Source organism: Lissotriton helveticus, chromosome 11, assembly GCF_964261635.1.
Source record: "Lissotriton helveticus chromosome 11, aLisHel1.1, whole genome shotgun sequence".
Classification (NCBI taxonomy): Eukaryota; Metazoa; Chordata; class Amphibia; order Caudata; family Salamandridae; genus Lissotriton; species Lissotriton helveticus.
In genome coordinates, this window is record NC_136072.1 from 663,357,047 (window position 1) to 663,381,009 (window position 23,963).

Below are 23,963 nucleotides of genomic sequence, written 5' to 3' on the forward strand. Positions count from 1 at the left end.
ACCAACCCATCTTGCAGGACCTGCAACATACATTCTGCTCATCACATTCCTTGCAGTTTCTTTCGCGATTTCGTCAGCAAATGCATTTCCACGACCAACATCATCAGTCACCTTCTTGTGAGCACTACATTTCTCAATCGCCACTTGCAGAGGCATGGTCAGTGATTCAAGAAGCTCATTCACCAACTGACCATGCTGAATCTTTGCTCCATGCGAAGTCAGGAACCCACGTTCTTTCCACAATCGTCCAAAACTGTGAGCCACACCAAAAGCATACTGGCTGTCGGTGTAGACAGTCACTTTCATTCCTTTTGACAACACACATGCTCTCGTGAGTGCAATCAATTCTGCTGCTTGAGCTGAATTATGTGGAATACGTGCAGTTTCAATAATTGTGTGCAAAGTCGTGACAGCATACGCTGCAGTCGTGTCACCATTCGGGAGCTTGAAGCATGAACCATCCACCCACAATGTACCATCACATTCAGCAAGAGGAGTGTCCTGGAGGTCTATTCTCCCTTTCGTTTCCTCTTCTGTTCTAAGAAAACAATCATGCTGTTCTGAAGCATCTAATTCTTCTACAATTGGCAACAACGTAGCTGGGTTGAGTGTATTGCATCTCTGTATGTGCACATGACTCGCTAACAATGTTAATTCGTAACCTGACAATCGGGGACTAGTTAAGTGCTGTGTCCTTGTTCTATTTAACAATATGTCTACTGCATGAGGAACCATAACGATCAAGGTGTTATTCATCACTAAACCAGCAGACTGTCGAATAGAAACAGCTGCTGCCGCTGTGGCTCTTAAACAACTTGGCAATGCTTTAGCTACCGGATCCAAAGTCGACGAAAAATATGCACATGGACGCTGTCTGTCTCCAAACAACTGTGTCAGTACTGATAATGCACAACCTTGTTTCTCATGGACATACAATGTAAAGGGCTTACTGTAGTTGGGGGTACCTAACACAGGAGCCGAACATAATGCATCACGCAATTCAGAAAAACTTTTCTGACACTCTTCGGACCAAGGAACGGGATTGGGTGTATCTTTACACGTTAATGCCACCAATGGTTTGGGCAATAACGAAAAATTTGGAATCCACTGTCTACAGTACGATATAATACCCAAGAAAGCACGCACTTCTCTCTGTGTTTTTGGCACACTCAATTTTGCTATTGCCTGGATTCTCTCTGGGGTCAGTTTCCTTCCCTCCTTCGATAAGAGATGACCTAAGTAGGTCACTTCTTGTTGGCAATATTGTAATTTGGAAAGTGACACCTTGTGATGCAAGTCACACAGATGACGCAACAATGACAACGTGGCTTTCTTACATATTTCCTCAGTATCTGCAGCAATAAGCAAATCATCAACGTACTGTACAAGAGTAGCACCTTCAGGTAAAACAATCGTATCAAGCTGTGTTTTTAGAGCCTGACTATATATTGATGGACTTTCACAGTAGCCCTGAGGAGCGCGTTTAAAGCGGAAACTGCGTCCTCCTAAACTGAATGAAAAAATATCCCTGCTCTCCTCAACAATCGGGATGCTGAAGAAAGCATTCTTCAAGTCAATCACCGAAAACCAGGTGGCAGAAGCTGGAATCATAGTCAATAATGCAGTGATGTCGGGGACAACTGGGAATTGTGGTACAACTATTTTATTGACCTCTCTAAGATCAATCACAAATCTGTACACAGGTGGTTGAGAGGGATCAGTTTGTTTTAAAACAGGCAGAACAGGACTATTGCAAACGTTGCCTCTTGTCTCTTCAATCACATCTTTTGCAATTAGCTCGTAAATGATCGCTAGCAAAGCTTTCTCTCCTTCACTAGAAATTCTATATTGGGGAATTCGTGGCATTTTAACATTGGCTTTCAATGTTACAACATATGGTGGTATTTCCAAAAGACCTACATCATTAGGACCAGAGGCCCAAAGAATTTTAGGGAGAGATGACAATTCTGTTGAAAGTTTGTCTCTGGACAAATACATTGGAGAAACCACTTTCTTACCCAGTGTAAGTTGTACTCCAGAAGGAGAACAGTACAAAGTCGCATACAATCTTTTTAGCAAATCTAATCCTAGCAAGTTTTCACCACAACCTGTTGTCAGAATAAGGGGTGCTTCGAATTCACAAGGTCCAACAGAAAGGGACAAAGGGTCAGAAATCGGATTTCTAACTGGGGCGCCAGAAAAACCTACAGAAACATTCATTTCGCCAGACAAAGGTGCGCCAGGGAGTTTGGAGTGCATAATAGAACTCTTTGTAGCACCAGTATCCAACAGAAAAGGCTCTGACACACCTGATGTAATCACCTCAACGTAAGGTCCACTCTGATCTACTGGAATTGAAACAACTCCCTCTCTTTGTCTATGGCTGTCCTAGCAATCATTACCTTCCCAATGCTCATCTTCTGTATAGTAATCATCAGTATAGTACTGAGCTGTCCTACCAGATGCGTTATTCTGCTGATCAAACCTATTCATCGAATTTTGAGGTGGAAGAGACTGTGTGTTCTGGGGGAAATTTCCACGTCCTCTACCTCTAGACGCTTGCTGATCACCTCGACCTCTTACACCAGAAGCACCTTTTGCACGCTGTAATAAAATAGGACAACTATACTTGAAATGACCCTCTTCCTTACAATATGAACACTGATTGGGGCCTACAGGGACACGTGGTTGAGTATACTCGACTCTTTGCGAGTTCCTCTGGTACTGTTGAGGCTGCTGATAATTATTCTGATAGTTATTCTGACCACTATTATTTTGACCACCACTATTCTGGCCACCACCACCACGTGGCGGATATGCTTGCTGTAACAAAACCTTCGTTTTCAACTCTTTAGTTTTCTTTTCTGCTCTATCTTTCTCGTCTTTGTCTCGATTTTCGTAATACTGTGCAGTAGCCAATATCTGTGCTGAGGAGGAAACTGCCCAAGAACTCTCAGAATCCTTTAACTTTTTACACAACTCTGGAAGCAGATTGTGCACGAATTTATCGACGAACAAACGCTGACCACCTTCTGTGCTCATATCTTGACCATTGTGGTCGACAAAAGTCTCTTCAAACCTGGTGAAGAGATCTGAGACCGTTTCATCTTTCTTCTGCTTACATGCAGACAACTTATCCCAATTTACACGTATTGCAGGCATTATCGTTTTCATGTAATCGATTATTTTACCAGGAAGTTTGGCTATTAAAGGCTCAGGCTTAGCGCCACCAACTTGTCGGGCATCTGCAGCAGCAATATTAGCCCATGAATCACCTAATTCCTGATCATGATCTGTATGACGAATCTTTCCCCATAAGGGCTGTGGAACAACATTCCCAAATAACATATCGATATCGGCTAAATTCATGATACATGACCCAGCAGTCTGTGACAACTCTTTGTAATACCCTGCAGGATTTTTACGGGGATCAGGCAATGTCTGTTTAAGTGCTAAAACTTCAGCTCGCCTCCATGGGACATGTACCCACACACGCTGAAAATGAGGCTGAATAGGTGGGTCAGCAGTTGTGTCACCCTCTCTCCATTGTGGGAGAACTTCTCTCATGGGGTATTGTCGCGCCTTTTTCCTACCATGCTCAAATAGCGACTGAGAAGGGCCCCCTTACTCCGATATGACAACAATATCTCAACCACTCTCTTGACATCGCGACCTACAATCATGCCCTCCGCGAAATTGAACCGCACGCGACACAACTCTTGTGGGTTGTATTCCAGATCATTGTCTTCCAAATCCTCACAGAGAAAAACACGCATTTGTTCAAAAACATATCTCTGCGTAGGTGCTTCCCATTGACGGAAGACTTCCATGACTGACTCTACATCATACTTTACAGTGTCCATAACCCATTTAAGCGCTAAACGATTCAGTGAATCTCTCTCTTGATAGTCAGGCAGTTGACTTCGCAACTGTCTTCGTCCCATGTTAGGGGTCGTAGTAGGCGACCCGAAAAGAGGTGAGAAAAGATTAGTAACAGTGTTGGCCATTTTCTGCCGAACGGAAGGAGAAACTGAAGGAAGAACGGGTGGAAAAACAGGGTGAGATAAGGCAGGGGCAGAAGCAATAGCAGAGGGATCATTAGGAGAAGTAGAAGGTGCACTAGGCAAAGTGGTAGAAAGCACAGGTGAAACAGATGTGATCGGTGGGCCTTGAGGAGGCTGCACCAGAGGAGCAGGAGCCAGCTGAAGAGTAGCTGGTGGGTGCGGTAGAGGAGCAGGCATAACAACCACAGGTGGCACAACTAAAGGTTGCGGAGGTGCTGTGGCATTTTGTGCATAGGGTGGTGGCGAACTTAACAGAAGTGCCATTAACGGATCTTTTTCAGGCTCTTTTGCTGCATCTTGCTTAAGAGTCGGCAAAACTGGATAGCATTTATCTACTACCATTTTACGTTGCCTGTGCAACTGCTCACTCATCTGTTCTTCTTCATTGTCTTTAAACTGCATAGCAGCTTGCATTACCGAAATACCCCCTTCTCTCTTATTTTTCTTTGCTAATTTAATTTCCTTCTGTTTGGCCTCCTTACGCCATAGGTGGAAAGAGTCAAACATTGCCGGCCGGGCTTTCTTCTTGAACAGTTTAACTTCGAGAATATCTTGGATTTCCGTGTCAAAGCTACCATATTGGGGCCATTTTAAAACACCATCTTTTCTGGTGTATTTGATCCACACCTCATTATATGTGATGGGGCCTACTCCATGTTTCACGTATAATTCATAAGTTGGAGTTCCAACCGGAGGAACCGGACATGAGTCCTCCAATCGGGAGTCCCTATTATTACAACCAAGATAAAACAAATTTCCAATTCTAAGACCAGGCATCTTCGCTCTCTAGTCTAGTTCCAAACTTCAAAGGATTTATCGATTACGATATTTCTCGTGAATACACGAGTCCTTCGGCTTTGGCACTTGCAAGTTCCAAATAGATCCCAAAGGATACCCAAGACTAAGGACCAACTAAGGACTGGGAGACGCTCCACTTATACTTAACTGAAATATCGATGACGTCACCAGAAGACTCGTCTTAGTGTTTCGCTCTACCAAACTTCAAGGGTCCAAATCAGGGCGATAGCCAGGGCAGCAGTCCTTTGTAGCCGTCGGGAAGCGGGGAACCTCGCAGCAAAGACCTTCGGACCACGTCGACATGCAGGGGTCGATGAAGTGGTTGGCCGTCCTCCAGAATATTCACACGAAGCTCCTCACGAACCTCTGGCTGGAGCGGTACCGCTGGAATCGCCCTACGTTGGGCGCCAACTGAGGTACTGGGTTTTTCAGAACCGGTACTGAACCGACAACCCAGCGGTGCCAGGGTACACCCAAATACCTCGGGTTCTTCCTGATTCAGACCACAGAAACTCAGAGTCTTCTAGGTGAAGTCAAGGATCGATTTTATTGGCTGCAACCAAGGTAACAAGCGTCCTAGAAGTACAACACACGGGATGTATATTCTCAGGAGACTGCTCGAATTCACAAAGCCAGGCTTCTCTTTTTATACAAAATATTCAGCTTCAGGCAAACATTCTTGAATTTACAATATACTATTCGCATACTTTAATTTACAAAGGAAAAGCAGAGTCATGGTGACAAGCCCATATTTCACTTCGTCCAGCCCTCAATAAATTACCCGGCAAGGTCCAGTATTTCCATCAGATATCGGTGGACCCCCAATAAAAACGGGCACCTCCCCATCATAAAGCAAGTGAAGCAAAAAGAGCAGAGACAGATGTGAGCAAGATACGGCAGGTGTGTGTGCGATGAAAAGGTTTTATGGCTTGTTGAGCCTTGATGCTATCTTGTTCGGCCACTGGGAGAGGAAGTGACCGGTACGGCCTGGGGCAATGGTTCCAACTTGCACAGGTCATAGGAAAGTCGATTAAGGTGTACGTGTCCTTTTGGAATCGAATTCAGCTGGATTATAAGCCTATGTAAAGGGCAACTTACAAAATGACTTCCATACATAAAAATGGAAGCCGAGGGTTCTGAACGATAATGACGATTTTGAGGTGAAATCGTCACTCGAATATGCTGAAAATGCTTGTACATGGTGTACTCGTCATTCTCGGTCTTTTGATACTAAACTCGTCATGTTAAGGTGAAGTTTTTATTCTCGAGTCCAGAATAATACACGAGTCCAGAAGTTTCAGAACCACAGGGCCCCAGGGGCGCCTAGGCAAACAAAACCTGCTCAAAACTGGTGCAAAAATGCACCTGTGCAAGGCAGAGAACCAAATTTCTGCAGGAAAGAAACATTACACCGGGCAGCTGACTGGATACTGGGAAGGGTCCAAGTCTGAAGTCTCTAAATCTGAGCAGTGTGATAAAGGTACTCGGATTTGTTGAAACAACGTGTTGGACCAGGATCACACACTGATGAAACTGGAGAATCCGGGATTAGATTGCAGGATCAAAGAGATCAACTCAGTCACAAGGCGACACCTCCCCCACCGATGCAGGGAGATCCTTTAGGAACTAGAATGAACTGTTCAACGTGCATTTATTCTACGGCGCCACTGACACTGGACTAAGAGTGAGCGGGATCCCCCATGGTTTACACTTTTTAATAAAAACACAAACCACAACTCTGGCAAAACGAATTCAGAGCGATGAGTCATCAAGCGTCTGCACACAATATACATATAACGTAGTCAACCTGCAATGCATCTCTCCTTTGCAGTGCTATGTCCATGGCACAAGCCCAATGAGGGTGGGAAGAGGGGCAGAGAGAGGAGGTGGATCGCATCTCTTCTGTTAGACAGGTAACTTTACACACAGCGAAGCTGGAAAGCGTCCCAGCTGTAGTGCATTACATTGTTGCACTTTCAACGTATGTTGTGTCCCATAATTACAAGTCCTCCCTGCATGCCGGTAATGTACACAGGCCAGAGGCTATCCCCCCCTCAGATCACTCACCACATTGGGAACGAGGCGGTACCCGAATCCACAACGTGCTAGGCTGCTGTAGTGGAGCTTGTGGTGAGCTGCATCAGTGCTGTGGCGGTATTGATGGTCGAGTTTGGAGGCTGCGACGTGAAGCTGCAACCTCTGGGAGTGCTGCAGGCAAGGTTAGGAGGTTGCGGGGGACCGTGCTGCTGGTCGCTTTGCCCACCGGCAGATGCGGCTGAGAGGAGGCGGCCTGGATGAGGGGCCGCAGCGTGCACTGCAAAGCTGGGAGGAGGAAGGTGTGAAGCATGTCAGTGCTGGGGAACTGCTTCCAGGGCCGGCTGTGAGCAGCTGGAGTCGCACAAACACACGCAGAGCACTGGGGCAACCACAAGCAGTTTCTGTGCAGAGTGAGCATGTGGGAGGCAAAAGAAAACAAGCAATTGCAACTTGTATTTGCGAAGGGGTGGGTGGTGGTGGGGGGTGACAACACAAGGAAAGCTGCCATGCATAATAAACGTATGTGCAACCCAGGCCCCATGGCAAAAAAACAACAAAGTAGTCCCTAAATAAAACAATACAGCGCCGCAGCATAACTTTACTGTAGTTGGTCGGTGCTGTGTCCTCCAAAAACAGAAGTGACGTATCGCATCCACAGCCAACCATATGCCTACTAATAAAAGCAATGCCACAGTTAATCAATGGCAAGCCGCAGGAGAAATGACCCTCGATATTGTATTTACAACAGGTCTTGCGACAGTGCATGCACTGTCTAGGCTCAACCTAAAAATAGTTATTTGTCAACTACAGCTGCAGATAGTAGCAAACTAGCAGATGCACTGGCTAGCAATGAGCATGGCTTCATTATTTTAGCACTGCATACAACTTGTACTCAGAATAGTGCATAATGCCGTACTCATCAATGTGTGGACATTTATTTTTCAACTCAAAGCGTCTGACTCTGTTTATAGTTACTTCAAAAGCCTTTAGAAGAAAAAAATAACTAAATCACAATTGTTTTAAATTCTGTAATGGTATTCTCTGCCTGTTAATACTTTTCTTCCACACAGTCAGTGCTTTTTTATGTTTGGCAACGTGTGGGCAAAATATATATATTGGCCTTGTGACCCTCCTAATCATAATCACATCAAATAAATTCCAATGGCCCCAGCCGACTAGTAATGTACTGCTACTCTGCCCACCGTAATTTAAAACAAGTGTTTGCCCAGAGCATTATTTACAATTTGAGTTTTTCTCAACATAGCTGCTCGTCCAGCCGGACCACCACCAGGCAGGCGATAGCAGCCCTTTTGCGGCAGCAAGGCTAGCGAGTATCCAGCAGGAATACCGGTGGCTGGTGGTCCTGGAAGAGGAAATGAATGCACAACAGCTGGACCTCAGTGCAACTGGTTCCTCTCAGCCTCCCAGCCATCCCCTTGCCGGAACCGCCGCCAACCAACTGCTGCCAACTACCACCACACTGGCAACAGGCCACTGCTGCGCTGCATCCTGCAGAAACTGGACACCATCGAGTGCTGGCTCACCACAATGTGGCTGAGCCTGGACCAGCTCCGGACCAAGATCCATAATGCCCTCTTTTATTTTTTTGTTTTGGCAGGAGGGATTTGTTTGTTTTTGTTGGGGAGGAGAGGGTGGGTAGGGTGTTGGGACTGGAGAGACTTGGACATTTTGGGGTTTGGGACAGTTTTGTTCTGAGAGTAGTGGGTATGTTGTTTGGGTGGGAAGTATGGATTTCTTTGTAAATAAATAAAGAGAAAACCTATTTTTTAAATCTAGTCTTATGCCTGAAGTAGATTTTGTATTACTTTTGCACCGCTGCCTTCAAGTAGTTTTATGCAGCCTGTTTTTGTGCTTGTAACTTAAGAGAGCATAGCACTTAGTTATAGAGCCCTTCTCTAACTAGCTTGACTATTATGCATAATGCTGCTATGATGACCTATATTGTGTAGAACTACCTAGATAAACAGTAGCAGTTAATTTATTTCTTACTAAGTTAAATTACATCCATAGTAGCTGTCTTACCTGAATATACATGCAGCAAAACCAGGAAGCTTGTTTCCGGTTCAGGGAAGACCTAGCTTGGCATTTCAGGCTGGACTGTTCCCATGAGACTCAGGGTCAAGACTGATTTGTATATAGCTGGGTATGAATTGAGGTAGCAAAGTTAGCTAAAGAACGATGTTGGATTCACCCCAAATCTGTGACTGGGGGTGAGTGTCTGAAAAGGTTCAGCACTCGGTCCATCATCTCCTTGGATTTGCTTTGGTCACTCTAAGTTCGCAGGGAATGCCCAGACGTGGGTCCCTTGCTCACTTTGCCACTGAATTCAAGCTACCTGGCTGATGAGAGTTATTACCCTGAAACCCGTCCCAGGATGCTTTTTTCCGGATAAGGAAATACCTGGCGAGGCAAGTCGGGCTGGACTGTTCCAATGAGGCACAGGGTCAAGACTGATTTGCATATAGCTGGGTCTGAACTGAGGTGAGGGAGTTAGCTAAAGAACAGTGATGGATTCAACCCAGACCTGTGACAGGGAGTGAGTATCTGAAACGTTTCAGTGCTCCGTCCTTTATCTCCTTGTGTTTGTTTTGTTCGCCCAAAATTGGCAGGATATACCTAGACCTGGGTCCCTTGCTCACTCTGCCACTGGACTCAGCTAGCCTGGCTGATGAGGGGTGTTACCCCAAAAACGGTCCCAGGATGCTTGTTTCCAGTTCAGGGAAACAATAGTAGACCTAATCTCTCCGTCTTTGAAAGAAAAGCTCTTTAAAAACTACAAGATAACCCAAACTTGATGATAAAACCCTGCGACAAGGGAGGGGGCATCGTGTTGATGGACACTGAAAGGTATGATGCAAAAGTCAAGGAAATGTTGGCTGTGGATGCACATTATAGACCGATAAGACCTGGGGCTATTACAAGACTACAGGAACAAGAAGGCCTTTGACGACCTTACCATCTGCGAAAAGGAATATCAGTTTTTGAACAAATCGGACACTGTCATACCGGCACTTTACGGTGTACCTAAAACACATAAAAATGTAGACGATCCGCCTCTAAGACCCATAGTCTCTTCCATTAACTCATCCACAGAGCCGCTGTCCAAATATATTGATGCGTTCCTGTGCCCACTTACAACTATGTACAAATCATACATCAGAGACACAGGAGACATCATTAACAAACTTGAACATGTCCCATTTGACCAGAGCTACGATATCCTGGTGACACTGGATATCGAAACGCTGTATACAAACATTCCGCAACAACAGGCAGTAGACGCAGTCAAAATGTTCCTAGGCAGAACACCTGGGGACAGGCCAGATGCTTTTATAGTGGAATGCTTAGCGATTGTTTTGAAAAATAATTACTTTGATTTCAAAGGGAACCTATACCACCAAGTGAAAGGTACCAGCATGGGGGCATCTTGTGCCCCCAGTGTGGCAAATATATATATGGGCGAGTACGAATTAAAAAATATCTTTAATGAGATGGCGCCATTCTACGAAAATGTGCGAGAGTGGCACAGGTTCATAGATGATATTTTTTTATATGGCATGGTGACGATGACTCACTGTCTATGTTCATTGATTGGCTTAATGCCAGCGACGAAAACCTGAGATTCACCAGCCACAAGAGCACCACATCTGTGGAGTTCTTAGATATCATCATAAAAGGAGAGAAGGGAGAAATCTCCGTAAACTTCTTTAGAAAGCCTACAGCCAAGAATAGAATCTTGTCACATGACAGTTAACATCCGAATTCCCAAAGGGACTCTATCCCCTTTGGCAAATTCTTACGGATCACACGAAACTGTTCAAGTCTCCAGGACTATGACAATAATGGGGAGGAGCTGAAGCAGAGATTGTTAATAAGAGGATACCATAAACGTTTGATCCGCACAGCATTCAAAAGGGCACGCTATTTCAATCGCGATGCCCTTCTGTCGGGAAGCACACGACCCGCAAACGATAGAATGGTATGTGTGATAAACCACTAGACTCTGAACTTCAAAGTCAAAAAAATCTTGGACAAAAACTGGCATATTCTAAATACAGATGAGGAACAGGATATCATCCAAAAAACTATCATTGCGTATCGTAGGAATATGAATCTTAAAGATAGTCTAGTCCACACGAGGCCCAAAGTGAATATGACCAACAGACAGAACACCATTGCAGGACCACCAATTCTAGGGAACCACAGATGTGGGACATACATCGCATGTGAGAGTGCCATTGTCACCCAGAACAACCCAGATACCAGGGAAAGAAAGGTAAATTACGGCATTTCACCAATTGTAGAAGTCAAAACCTGGTATACCTGATCCTCTGCCCTTGTTCGCAGGGGTATGTGGGAGAAACGGGGCGAGAATTTAGGACACGATACAGCGAGCATAAGTCGGCCATCAGGACACGCAAGATATCGTGCCCTATGGTATCACACTGCTTGGAAGCAAAACACAATGAAAAAGAGCTGAGATGGCTGAACTTGGAGAAGATTAGAGCCGTACCAGGGAGGTTGAGGTCCGCAAACGTCGGGAGACCTTCTGGATCTATACATTGGACACAGTAAAAAATGGCCTCAATAAGGAAATTATTTGGCACACTACTTGAGATATCAGACATGCAAAGCAGCATTGCACAAAGAAGCAGGTGTACTGCATCTCTTGCCTACACAATGTATAGGGCCATTTTCATAAACTCCGATAGCTTATCCCTTGCTGTATATGATGAAGCTCTCATATACCCAGGATGTCGGTAGCTGACACATTCAGCCCTGCTAAATGCATAACAAGCAGGTACCTGCATTTTGATTGCTCCTACTTAAATTCAGACTTCTCGTCCTTAGATGGGGACATGCAGTTACCTTGTCTCTAACAACATTAAATAATACTAAGTTAAGCCAGACTGCATACCGGCGTATATACCGTTCCAAGATGGCGCGTCGATAGTAATATTTTCCATTTGTCACTATTCCCGCTTGTGAAACATGTATGAGCGCACTGTGCCAGCCAAACTTTATAATTGGGCGATCTCCATCTCGCATGCTTTATGTGAGATCACACCTTATACAGCCCGCAATTATATTGGCATCGCGAAGGGCACTTATTTCAGTATGGCGCTGACACAGTACATGTATCGAGTCAGAGGCCGTTAATTATAACACGTTATATTTATTAGTGTTAATATCATCTTTCCGCTTCATTTATGGGATATAATTAGCAATAGGTAGCAGTACATAGCGTCTGCTCGCCTAAACGTCACGAAGGGACATCACTCCAATATGGCGCTGATGCAGTAAGAGTTACAAACTAAGTGCAGCTAACAATGTTCGAATAGTGTTTACGTCATCGTAACTCACAGCTGGTCTCTATCTCTATCGAGTCGAAAGTCCCGCTCTCCAAACATTTAACCAGTACCCACAGGAAGCTGTGGACTCGCAGATAGGAATATGCTGTAGGTGCCAGAGATACCCGTTGCACGTTTGAATGAAAGGTAAGAACCGAGGGATCCTTGCGCGTTGTATTTCCAGCATACCAGGAGAAGTCCTACACTAGTTGGATGTCGATATCCGCTGTAGGACTTCTCACAGTATGAGCTCGATGACTATCAGCTACCGGAATGCAGCATTACTGCCAAGCGTTTGGAGCTGATCCTGACACAGTAGCTATATAAGTTGTAGGCGTTGGTAACTGCAGCCCCACACCTATCAGTAGTCTATGGCTTTCCAATACCGATTTACAATTATATAAGGAGCAGGCATTGTAAGCATTGGGCTTTGTTACTGGTGAGAGTGCCTATCGAAGAGTGTACTCATGTGAGGCTGCGTGTCCTTGAGTGGTCGCTCACCACATTAACACTTGGGCTAAAATTGGTTGTGGGCTTTTTTGCTAGGCTGAACCGCGCATCTTCTACCACAATAGTATTTCATCCATTTTTTAAAACAAGTCTGCGGTATGTCGGCGACTGTTCTTCACGAGATAAGCCCCAATAGCGTAGGACAGTAACTAACCCTGTTTTCTGTACTTTGTGCACATCATGTATACTGCAAGATCAGGCAGTAACATATCTATTATTCTACAGGCCGGCGACATCAAGCCCCCTCAAAGAAAACCAATTCGAGTAGTAGGCACGAACCAGTGGGTGTGTGGACCCTTCCACAAATACGGAGAATGAAGTAAGTATTCATCCCCATGGCCAGTGGGTGATAGGACCTCTGTATGATTGAAGCGGGTCTAACTTAGATGTATCCTCTGTTATTCCTTCCTGTATATCCACAGATAGGAAGAGTACCATACCATTCTGGCACTTGAACCATATCAGTAATCAAGGGATGTATGGTAATAGGCGGCAGGGAGCTTTTTAATGACTAGAGCATCTGAAGAGCCCCGCGCAGATCATTTCACAGGTAAATATTATTTCCATATAGGCATTGTACGATTCTGGCTTAGATGTTAGCTTAATGATGGGACATTGTGTAATGCATATGTGTTCCTTCATATTCATTTACCATATGTAGCTACATAGTGACCCTGGGAAGAGTACAATAGCCCTCCCTAGGCATAAGGACATCGTAACGATTTGCTGCGCTGCAACTATAGCAGCCCCACATCAGAACACCAAGGTAAAGTATGGCAAAGGAAGGCCTGGGTCTTTCAGTAGAGCAGAATCAATAGAGTGCAACAGATATAAAAGAACAACAATGTATTGTTTCAGTGTATATGCGGTAGCAATCATGAGCCTATGACAACCTAGAAGGATCATCAGAGACAAGATTTTGAAGAGATTAGCAACTAATGAAATCCCAAAACTCTCACTGCTCTGGGTGAGAGACTGAGGTATAGTGCTAGAGCAGGCATATTTGGCCAAGTAGTTGGCCACAAACCTAGGTAAATGGCCAGGTATGAACCAAGAAACAAGTATAGGTGCTGATACCGGACGATGAGATATACAGATCCTGACACAGAGGTACACAGAAACTATAAATGAATAATCAGATACAACTTCTGACCAATAGATATGAGGAGGTACATCACATTAATCGTCTGCTCTCTGTCCCCCTTTTTCTTTTTTTCATACCTTCCTATAATTTATCCTATTCTTTTGGATGTATCCTTCTTTATTGATTTTTTTCTCACTCTATTTTTAACTATTGATGTCAATAATGGTGTGTCTATACCATTCTCATGAGAACACTTGATGTTTGGCACATTTGCTTTTAGTATGTTTTTTTTTATAGGAGACTAAGTAATATAACTCCTATAGGGCAATCTTTATTGTTGAGTTTTGCTCTGCACCAGTATGTCTTTTAATATCCCTTGTTCACTTTCTTTCCCCCGCCCAGCCCGCAATATATTCTTGAAACTATAGGTCCTGAAGAAGATGGCAAAGAAAGAAAATTAGGCCATCGAAACGCGCGTTGACCAGTCTGTGTGGCAACACCCCATTTTTCAGCACAGCATTAGAGGGTCGAGTCTTTTCACCCCTATGGTTCCATCTGTGTATGTAGTGTGAGACTGGGGTGTGGAGTATGTATGTAGTGAGTGCAAGTGATGTGTATGTAGAAGATTGAGAGGTATGGTAGTTTGGGGGGTGAGAGAGTCGGGATTGTTCTAAATTATTGTCTTAAATCCAAAAAATAAAAAAATATGTGTGTTTCTAAATGATACAAACTGTACTATGTAAATCACTATTTAATCTTTTTGTAAAATATGTTCCTAGTAACTATGGACTGACTGACAACTGCTTTTGAGCCTATAAATAGAAACACTTTTTCTACCAAAAAAATAAATACATCTAATAAAACTTATACAAATGAAATAGTTGTGAAGTAGTGCATTCTTTGATATGCCCTAGATGTGAGCATTTAGCCACAAGCAAAAGAAATATAGGTCAAGAGGGATACTATCGTTGTATAGTTTTCATTACTGTTTTTCTCCCCCTATTCCCTGACCTCGCAGCTATCCTTTCAGGGGGTGCCTTACTTACACTGCTCACTCTAGTTCAGGGAAGACTTGACTTGGCAGTTCGGGCTGGACTGATCCCATGAGGCACAGGGTCAAGACTGATTTGCATATAGCTGGGTCTGAACTGAGGTGGCAAATTGTGCTAAAGAACGATGATGGATTCAGCCCAGATTGGTGACTGGGGGTGAGTGTCTGAAAAGTTTAAGTGTTCCATCCATCATCTCCTTGTGTTTTCAACAACAGGGGAGGCAGCACAACTTCACAAGCGAGGTCCCACTTCCCTTTTCACCCAAGTGAGCCACAACTGTAGGCCTTCACACCACCTATGTTAGCCCGCTGCCACTCCCCCAAGGTTCGTTGTGTGCAGGGTGAATGCATAAGGCACGGCAAGTGCCACCAAACATATCAACCATGAGCCATGGAAAACCGGCAACGTACAGGACTCAGATGTAGGGGTGACTCAGCAGGCAGTAGTGTTGGCCAGCGGGCCATTCAGGAAAGCTCTGCTCAGGATTACCGATGCAGCTTAGCCCGCCACGCAACCAGGGCTCCTCCTCGTGTCTGCTTGCTGTTCGGGGCTGTCAGAGCACGCAGTGTAGGTGATAGATTGGGTGGCGCATCCAGCAGGCTTGATAGTCCAGTCCTCAGGCTCACCCACGGCCACTATCACTATACTATATAAAATCACTATAGGGGGCCTCTGAGGACAGTGTTGGCTCACCAGGCCACAGTCACCGCTCTTGTGCCTTACGTGGCTGTTCATTGGGAAAAAAAACACTCCGCTGGGTGCGTGGGATTGTTGCGCCCCCAATGCATAGTTGGCACTCAGTAATGGGGCTGGATGTAGATGGAACACCCATGTTGATGAGCAACTGCCCCCAGAGCTTCACTGCTGCGCGCCCATTGTGGTTGCTGGTGTGACCACGCCCCCACAGCTATTCCTTTCCAATCTGGAATTACAGCTTAAAAGGATATTAAGGACTTCCCAATGTTAACCTATGCGGGGTCCTCAGAATAGTGAACAATGAATGTAGGTATACTTCACTACCAGGGCATGCAAAACTTAGAAGTAACTGTCCTACCTTTTACTTAAACAGAACTCTGCCCCGTGGGCTAATTAGGGGCCTACATCAGGGGTGACATATGTAATAAAAGGGGAGTTTCAAAATTGGCAAAGGGTTTTGAATGCTAAGTCAAAGTAGCAGTAAAACTACACACACAGGTTCTGCAATGACAGGCCTGATACATGTTTAAAGGCCTAGATGTGTAGGTGGCACAATCAGTGCTGAAGGCCCATTAGAACAATCTAATTTACAGGCCCTGGTTATATGGTATACCACTTTACAAGAGATGTACAAGTAAATTATATATGACAATTGTGTATACACTAATGTGACCATGTTTAGGGGAGAAGCACGTGCACCTTAGCACTGGTCAGCAGTGCAGTGGTAAAGTGCCCAGAGTCCTAAGGCCAACAAAAAGAATCAGCAAAAAGAGGAGGTAGTCAGACAGAAATATTGAGTGAAGACCACCATAAGGCTGACAGGTCTAACATGTGCCCCCCTAGTTAAAAGTGGGGAGAGCTACCCATATCTAGGGAGTTCTCTGCACAAAGGAGGAAAAACCTGGATAGACCATCAGCTTTGGCTTGGTCTGTCCCTGGTCTGTGTTCCATACTGAAGTCCATACCCTATACGGAAATGGACCACCTCCGCAATATTGGATTCTCTCTCCTCATTTGCATTAGCCAACTGAGGGGCCTGTGGTCAGTTTGAATCTGAGAGTGAGTACCAAACTGGTATGATCTCAACTTCTTCAGTGTGCAGACCACAGCAAAAGCTTCTGTATAAATAGCACTCCACTTCCCCCCCCCTGTAAAATAACCTCTTGGAGATAAAGCCTACAGGTTGGTCTAGGCCCTCTTCATTAAGTTGGGATGGCACTGCAGCTCTGCCATGATCCGACACATCTGTTTGAATGATAAACTCCTTGAAGAAGTCAGGAGCCTTGGATAGGGGTGGCAGGTAAACTCCGCTCCACCGACAGAGTTTGTGGAGTTGTGCCATTCGAAGCTCCACCTGAAGGCATTGTTTAGAAAAAAAGCTGCCACTGTATAACTAAGATTACTGGTGCCCACCCCCAGTAATGAGGAATTCTTAGACGTGAAAAATTTATAACATTGTGCCACACTGCAGGCAACCTCCCAATGAAAGTGTTAGAAGTCTCGCCATCTGTTGAGTTTGTTCTATTTGCCAAAGTGAAATCCGAATCCTTATCAGGACAACCTGTTAAAATCGTGCAACGCTTGCAATTCTGAAGTCATATACTCAGTTATGGCCGGCATGACTTGTGGGTGGGGGGGGGACAGGTGGGAAAGTCGCGCAGGTTTGCGGGGGGGAGGCAGGGGTGTTTTAATAAAAAAAGAAATGAAACTTACCTACCCAGGCCCTGCGGCGTTGTGACTCCTGGTTGGGTCCGGTTTTCCTGCTCTCCTGCTCAACGCCTTCCCTGAGCCAATCATAAGGCTGCAAAGGCAGCATTGTGATTGGTGTGGCTGGGCGCCTATGGGGAGGCAATTTTCTCTGTAGGCTGCATGCTGCCTACATAGAGAAAAGTCTGAGTGCGCATGGCAGGTTTGGTTGGCCCCAATGTCAGGGCCCACAGCATTGGGCAAGCCACTCCTCCCCGACCTCCCTCCCCAAAACCAGGAATACCCTTCTGCTTTCTCGCAGTGCAAGAAACAGAAACATAAAATGGTATTTAAAATACCATTTTATGGGGGCGTGTCCAAGATGGCGACCTAGTCGGACGTGGATCTCCGCGGCTCCCCGTCCTGAATCCTGCCGACAGCCTTTACGATTAGCACTGCGGCTCTCCAGCCTTCAAATTGTCCCAGAAGGTGGGGTCTGACATCGCGGCACTGCTCGGGTGCCGCTGCGATGTTCCCTGATGGCGCAACGGCTCTTCTGGGCAGAGACGCTCCGGTGCAGCTTCCCGATAATGGCGGCCATCTGAGGGGGTGGGGCGCCTGACAGAACCCTCGCTGCCCCGTCGGCGCCGAGCACCGCCGCCTGCACCACCCAGGAAACAAGCGAATGCTGACTCATCGTGCCGGGACCCCCCCTGGAGAGCCCAGCCCCTGCGACCTGGCCAGCGAGGACGATCCGCCCGGCCGGGGACCGCGAAAATCGAGGCCCCGGCTTTCGGGCCTAGCAGCGGCACTTCTGCTCCTGGGGCAGCTTCGGCTGCTTAGTGCCAGAACCGGACCCCTGCCACCAAAACCCACTGGACTGGGCCCTGACGTACATCGAGGCTGTGAGGCCACAGCCTGGTGGGGCAGCGACAAGCACGGAGCGGCTCGAGCAGAGGACACCGGGTCCGGACCCGGGCTCGGGGGAGAGCCGGGGCGGTGACGCGGCTGCCAGCAAACAGGCCGCTCGGCTGGTGCCCACTACAGCGGCTTCAGTGCACCCTTGGAGGCGTGAGACCACCGCACCCCCGCGAGGCCCGCTGCCACTGACGGCGAACTGAAGAGAGGTGGAGTGGCAGTGGTGGTAGGGACGGCGACCAGAGCTGTGGGCGCCCGACGGAAAAGCACTGAATCAAGAGGTGAGGGGAGAGGAGGTGGGCGCTGCGGGGGAACCCGGGGAGCACAATCGAGCTCCCGGTGCTTAAGCCGACTGGGCCTAGGGAAGGTGCCCGTTGATCGCGCACAGAGTTACTTGTCCCCATGAACTGAGAGGGGGAGGGTGGCCCCGGCTGCCTGGGACCCAGCGGCTGGAGAGGACCTCCTTGACCAGCACAACCGCGCTAACGAGGACACCCCCCGGCCTCCCCCACACTGGTTACTAGGGGGCGCGAAGCCTCCCAATTTGCTCTGGGGGGGACCTCTTGCTGCCCTTCGCCCTCGGGTGACCCCGGCCCCCTTTGGGGCGAAGTGGCCTCCAGTCTGTCAGCGCCCTAGGGAATATAGTGCGGCCGGCCTCCCCCTGGGAACCTGCGGGGCCACCGCGCCTTCTCTCGTGATCTCCCCCCTCCAGAGACACAGCCTAAACCGGGCCCCTCCGCCTACCATCAAATGGCGAGCCTAAGAGGGAAGAAAGGGACTCAGACGCTCCCGGAACTGCTGGCCAAATCCCAGCCCCGGTCCAGTAAAGACCCCCCATCACCAAAAATCACGGGGTCACCGCCAGAGTCAGCCAATGATCAAGTGCCCATCACCAGATCCTTCCTGGAATCATTGTTTAATTCCCTCAGGGAAGACTTTAAATCCCTGAAGCAAGATGTGGCGGGGGAGGTCCGTGAAGTCCGGCGAGAGGTGGAGGGCCTTAGGGAGCGGGTGGCGGCCGTGGAGGAGGCCGACCAATCCAGAAGCGCAGAGATTGAGCAGCTTCAACAAGAGATCTTACGGCTCACCGACCAACAGGTTGATCTCCAGGCCCATGCAGAGGACCTTGAAAATCGCTCCCGTCGCAACAACATACAGGTTCGGGGAGTCCCTCAGAAAACGGAGGGGTCGGACATCACTGGCTATCTGCAGGACCTTTTCCGCGACATTCTGGGGGAGCCCGCCGACTTCACTATCCGCATCGACCGAGCCCATAGAGTAGGGCTCCCCCGGAGAACATCAGTTCCACCACCTGACATCCTGGCGTTCCTCCCTGACTTCCCGCTCAAAGAAAGAATTCTCAGGGAGGCTCGACGCGCGCAACCCCTTCACTTTAGGGGTCATCCAGTCGCCCTATATCAAGACCTATCCGCCATCACTCTGCAAAAACGAAAGGAATTCAAAATAGCGACGGACTTCCTGCGGCAGCAAGAGATCCCATACTCCTGGGGCCACCCGTTCAGACTGATCTTTAAGTGGAATGGTACCCTGCACCAAATGCGCTCCCTGAAGGACACTTGCACTCTCCTTGGTCTGGAATTGGACGCAGACGAGACAGTAATGAGGGAGCCGACGGGTCCGTCCAAAGGAGGATGGCAAACAGTACGCCGCAGGAGATCCACGACACACCGCCTAAAACCAGCCGCCTCTGTGGTCGCCCAGGAGAGAGCGACGGCAGTGGCTGAGGTGGCCCGTGAAACTTCCCCTCCTGAATAAACACTGCACTCACTGGAGAGCTGGCTCTCGGCGCACACTCTGCTTGAATGGCGGGGGGTGAGGGGCGGGGGGCCGGGACAGCCGCCACTGGAGATGACCCCTACAAGGAACATTACCACAGCCCTGCAAGGACTGGCAGGACTGGGACTATTTTTTGTCCTGATTTGGGGGTTACTGGGGTGGGAGGGGGGGAGGGGGGCTGCCATCCCGATCTGCATGTTGGAATTTGGAGCAGGGGATGCGGAACACAAGTTTGGGGTCGTTCAGGGGGGGAGGGAGGGGGGGAAACTGGTGGTGGCAGTCCAATTTCATCTGCGCGGGATGGTCCACATGGGCAGAATGTTGGGGGGGAGATGGTCTGGCTGGGAGGTCGCAGAGCCTTTCACTGCAGCACAGGGGGGTGGACGGATATGGCACAGGGTGATCGGCCTCTGGGGAGTGGTAGAGAGGCGCACGACATGAGAGGGATGCCTGAGGACCTGTGTGCCCCACCCCACATAGATAACCTGAGTTCCATGTTACAATGCCGCTTACAATAGGTACTTGGAATGTTAGGGGCTCAACTCCCCCCAGAAGAGGCAGAACGTCTGGAAGTACGTCTCAGACCACCATATAGACATAATTGCACTTCAGGAAACTCACCTAATGAAAACTGAGGACTTCTGCCTGAAACACAGAATGTACCCGCTTATTTATAAGTCTTCCACTCCCTCCAAGCACAAGGGGGTGGCACTCCTATTTCGTTCGTCCACTCACTTTTAACCAATGGGTATACTTAATGACAAAGAGGGTCGGTGGCTGATGGTCAAGGGGAGGCTGAGGGGAAAGCTGTGCACCTTTGTTACGCTTTACGCCCCCAACAGCAGGCAGAAGGACTTCCTACACAATCTCTTGGTTAAAGTGACAGACTTTGCTGAGGGCCCTTTATTTCTACTGGGGGATTTCAACCTGGTTTGGCACCCCTCCCTCGACAGCACGCACACTAACCGCTCTGGCCTGGGCTCCTTCCATTCTGACACTCAGGGGCTCATTCACGACATGGGACTGCTGGACACCTGGCGCGCCCTCTACCCACACACCAAAGACTATTCCTTTTTCTCCCATGTCCACCACTCCTACTCTAGGCTCGATTACATCTTCGCCAGCCAGTCTCTACATGGCGGGCTGCGGGAGGCTAAGATATTCCCCATCTCCGTGTCCGATCACAGCTTGTACTCAATTTGCATGACCTGGCTTGGCAATGCCCCTCACCGGCTCGGTGGTATTTCCCGGCATCCTTAGCAAGGGACAAGGAATCGTGCACCCTCCTTCGGGAGACTATACGGGACTTCTTTGAGCAAAATAAACCGGAAAACTCCTCAGAATATAATAATTGGGACACCCTTAAAGCTGTGCTTCGGGGCAAGTGCATAGCACAGAACTCCGCCCTAAACAAGCAGAGGGCAAAGGAAAGGGAACTGTTGGAGGAGGAGCTGACGTCAGTCCAACAGGCCCACAAACTTACACCCACCCGACAGACACTTCGCAGCCTCACAGCCATCAGAAGCAAGCTGCGGGCTATATATAACAACCGTGCCGAATTCACTCTCCTTAAACTACGGAATCTATCCTACACTCAAGGCAATAAAATAGGGAAACACCTAGCGAGGCAGTTACACGACAAACGAGAACGGGAGTACATAGGCGGCATCCGGGACCCCTCGGGGGCGCTATCCCACAAGGATGAAGACAAGGCTAATCTGTTCAGGGACTTTTATACAGCGCTGTATTCTGCAGACATTTTAGACACTGACACTCAGCGTGACTTTCTTCGGCACCTGCCTATTCCACAGGTCTCCCAGGCTTGGAATGATGAGTTAACAGCACCAATCACAATGGAAGAGGTACTTTCAGCTATCAAAGCTTTAAAACCTCACAAGGCACCGGGGACCGATGGATACACTGCACTTTTTTATAAAACCTTCGCAGCCGACCTTGGTGGCCACCTGGTCCGACTGTTCAACCGAATGGCCTCCGATGGGGACGCGGCGACGTCTATGACTGAAGCTGTGATATCGGTGATCCCTAAGGCGGGGAAAGACCCCACGCTCTGTGCCTCCTACAGGCCTATCGCTCTTTTAAACATTGACGTCAAGCTCTACTCTTCGATCCTAGCAACACGACTACACGGCCTTATGCCGCTCATCATCCACCCAGACCAGTCAGGGTTTATAGCGGGACGGCAAACGCACGACAACACACGACGCATCATCCATCTCATTGAAAAAGCTAACAGATTTAAAATCCCTGCCATCCTTGTCGGGCTCGATGCGGAGAAAGCCTTCGATCGTGTTGATTGGAAGTTCCTCATGGCCACACTTCAGGCATTTGGCTTCTCCCCCACATTCATACAAATGCTCCAAGCCAACTATAAACTCCCGAGATCTAGAGTCTCAGTGAATGGTGTCCAGTCTGTTCCCTTCTATCACTCCCGGGGCACTAGGCAGGGGTGTCCCCTATCCCCCTTACTGTTTGCCCTTAGTATAAAACCTTTGGCTATCGCCATCAGAGAACACCCAGGGATTGAGGGCCTGCCATTCACAGGCGAATCCCATAAAATATCACTCTTCGCTGATGACGTCCTATTGTCCCTATCCAACCCAAGGACGTCTCTCCCACACCTGCGGACAGAACTGAGCCGTTTCGAAAAAGTGGCCGGCTTCAAAGTCAATCTGACTAAATTCTACATACTCAATCTTACTCTCTCCCCGACGGAGGCCTGTCTCCTCAAAACACTGTCGCCCCTGGCGTGGGCGCCCTCTTCGCTACAATACCTGGGAGTGCAGCTTACGCCAAGGGTGGAGCAATTGTACGAGGCCAACTTCCCTCCGATTTTGACCCGCATCCAAGCGGAGCTCAGGAGGTGGAAGCCACTTTTCCTCTCTTGGTTAGGGCGTATCCACGCCGTAAAGATGACCCTCCTTCCTAGATTGTTATACTTGTTCCAGTCACTCCCCATTGCGATGGACAGGGAATTCTTTAGTAAGGTGAAAACAATGACCCTGAGCTTTATTTGGCAGGGGGGGCGAGCTCGCCTCCCCTTCCATGTGCTTCGACGTCCCCAGAGAGAGGGGGGAGCTGGTCTCCCCGACATGCAGCTTTACTATAGGGCAGCCCAGCTCAGAATTCTAGTCGAATGGTCTCAGAAGGAATCCGAGAAGCACTGGCTCCATATGGACCGTAGCGTGGCGGGCAGAACGATCTGGGACCTTATCTGGAGCTCGAAGCAGGACAGGCCCAAGAACGCCTACCTTAGCACCCCGACTCGTACCACTTTGACGGTCTGGGACTCGGTGGCGACACTGGAGGGCTGGTCTTCCTTTCCCTCGCCCTTTACCCCTATCCATTTCAACCCGGCTTTCCCCCCCGCACTTCAAGAATGGCCATTTGATACCTGGAGGGAGGGCGGTTGCCTAGCCTTGACCCACCTGTTTGACAATTACGATCCCCTCACATTTGACAATTGCAAGAGAGACTATGGGATAGGAGACTCTGAACACTTCCACTACACTCAGATGCAACACTGGGCCCTCGGTCCCCAGATACGGGATGGGGCAACTCGTTCCCTCACCAAATTTGAAGCCTTCCTGGTTAAATCTTCAGGCATGAAGGGTGCCATCTCCTTCCTATAGTCCTGCTGTCCTCCATAGCGCACCACAGACGCGTTACATGACACTGTGGGAGGGGTTGGCCCAACGAGACATTACTGACGAGGAGTGGTCACACCTATGGTCCGATATTTTCAAATTTAATCACTCTGCTGACCTTCGGGAGGCACACTTGAAGACAATGACTGATTGGTACCTGTACCCCTCTAAATTGGCTCGAATCTTCCCAGGGACATTGGATTGGTGTTGGCAAGGGTGTGGACTCCTGGGCGACTTTCAACACATTTGGTGGGACTGTCCCTCTATTAGACCCTTTTGGGAAG

At 48.1% G+C, this 23,963-nt stretch overlaps 1 long non-coding RNA gene across 1 annotated transcript in view; it reads left to right on the plus strand.

Annotated features, from left to right (window-relative positions):
- The window catches only part of LOC144791745 (uncharacterized), a 71,618-nt gene extending 56,934 nt beyond the window's left edge, over positions 1-14,684 (plus strand). Inside the window, exons 3-5 of the long non-coding RNA XR_013602457.1 lie at positions 13,007-13,100; positions 13,204-13,331; positions 14,268-14,684. This is a non-coding gene — a long non-coding RNA (uncharacterized LOC144791745). The remainder of the gene's footprint in view (positions 1-13,006; positions 13,101-13,203; positions 13,332-14,267) is intronic.
- Positions 14,685-23,963: the final 9,279 nt, after the last annotated feature.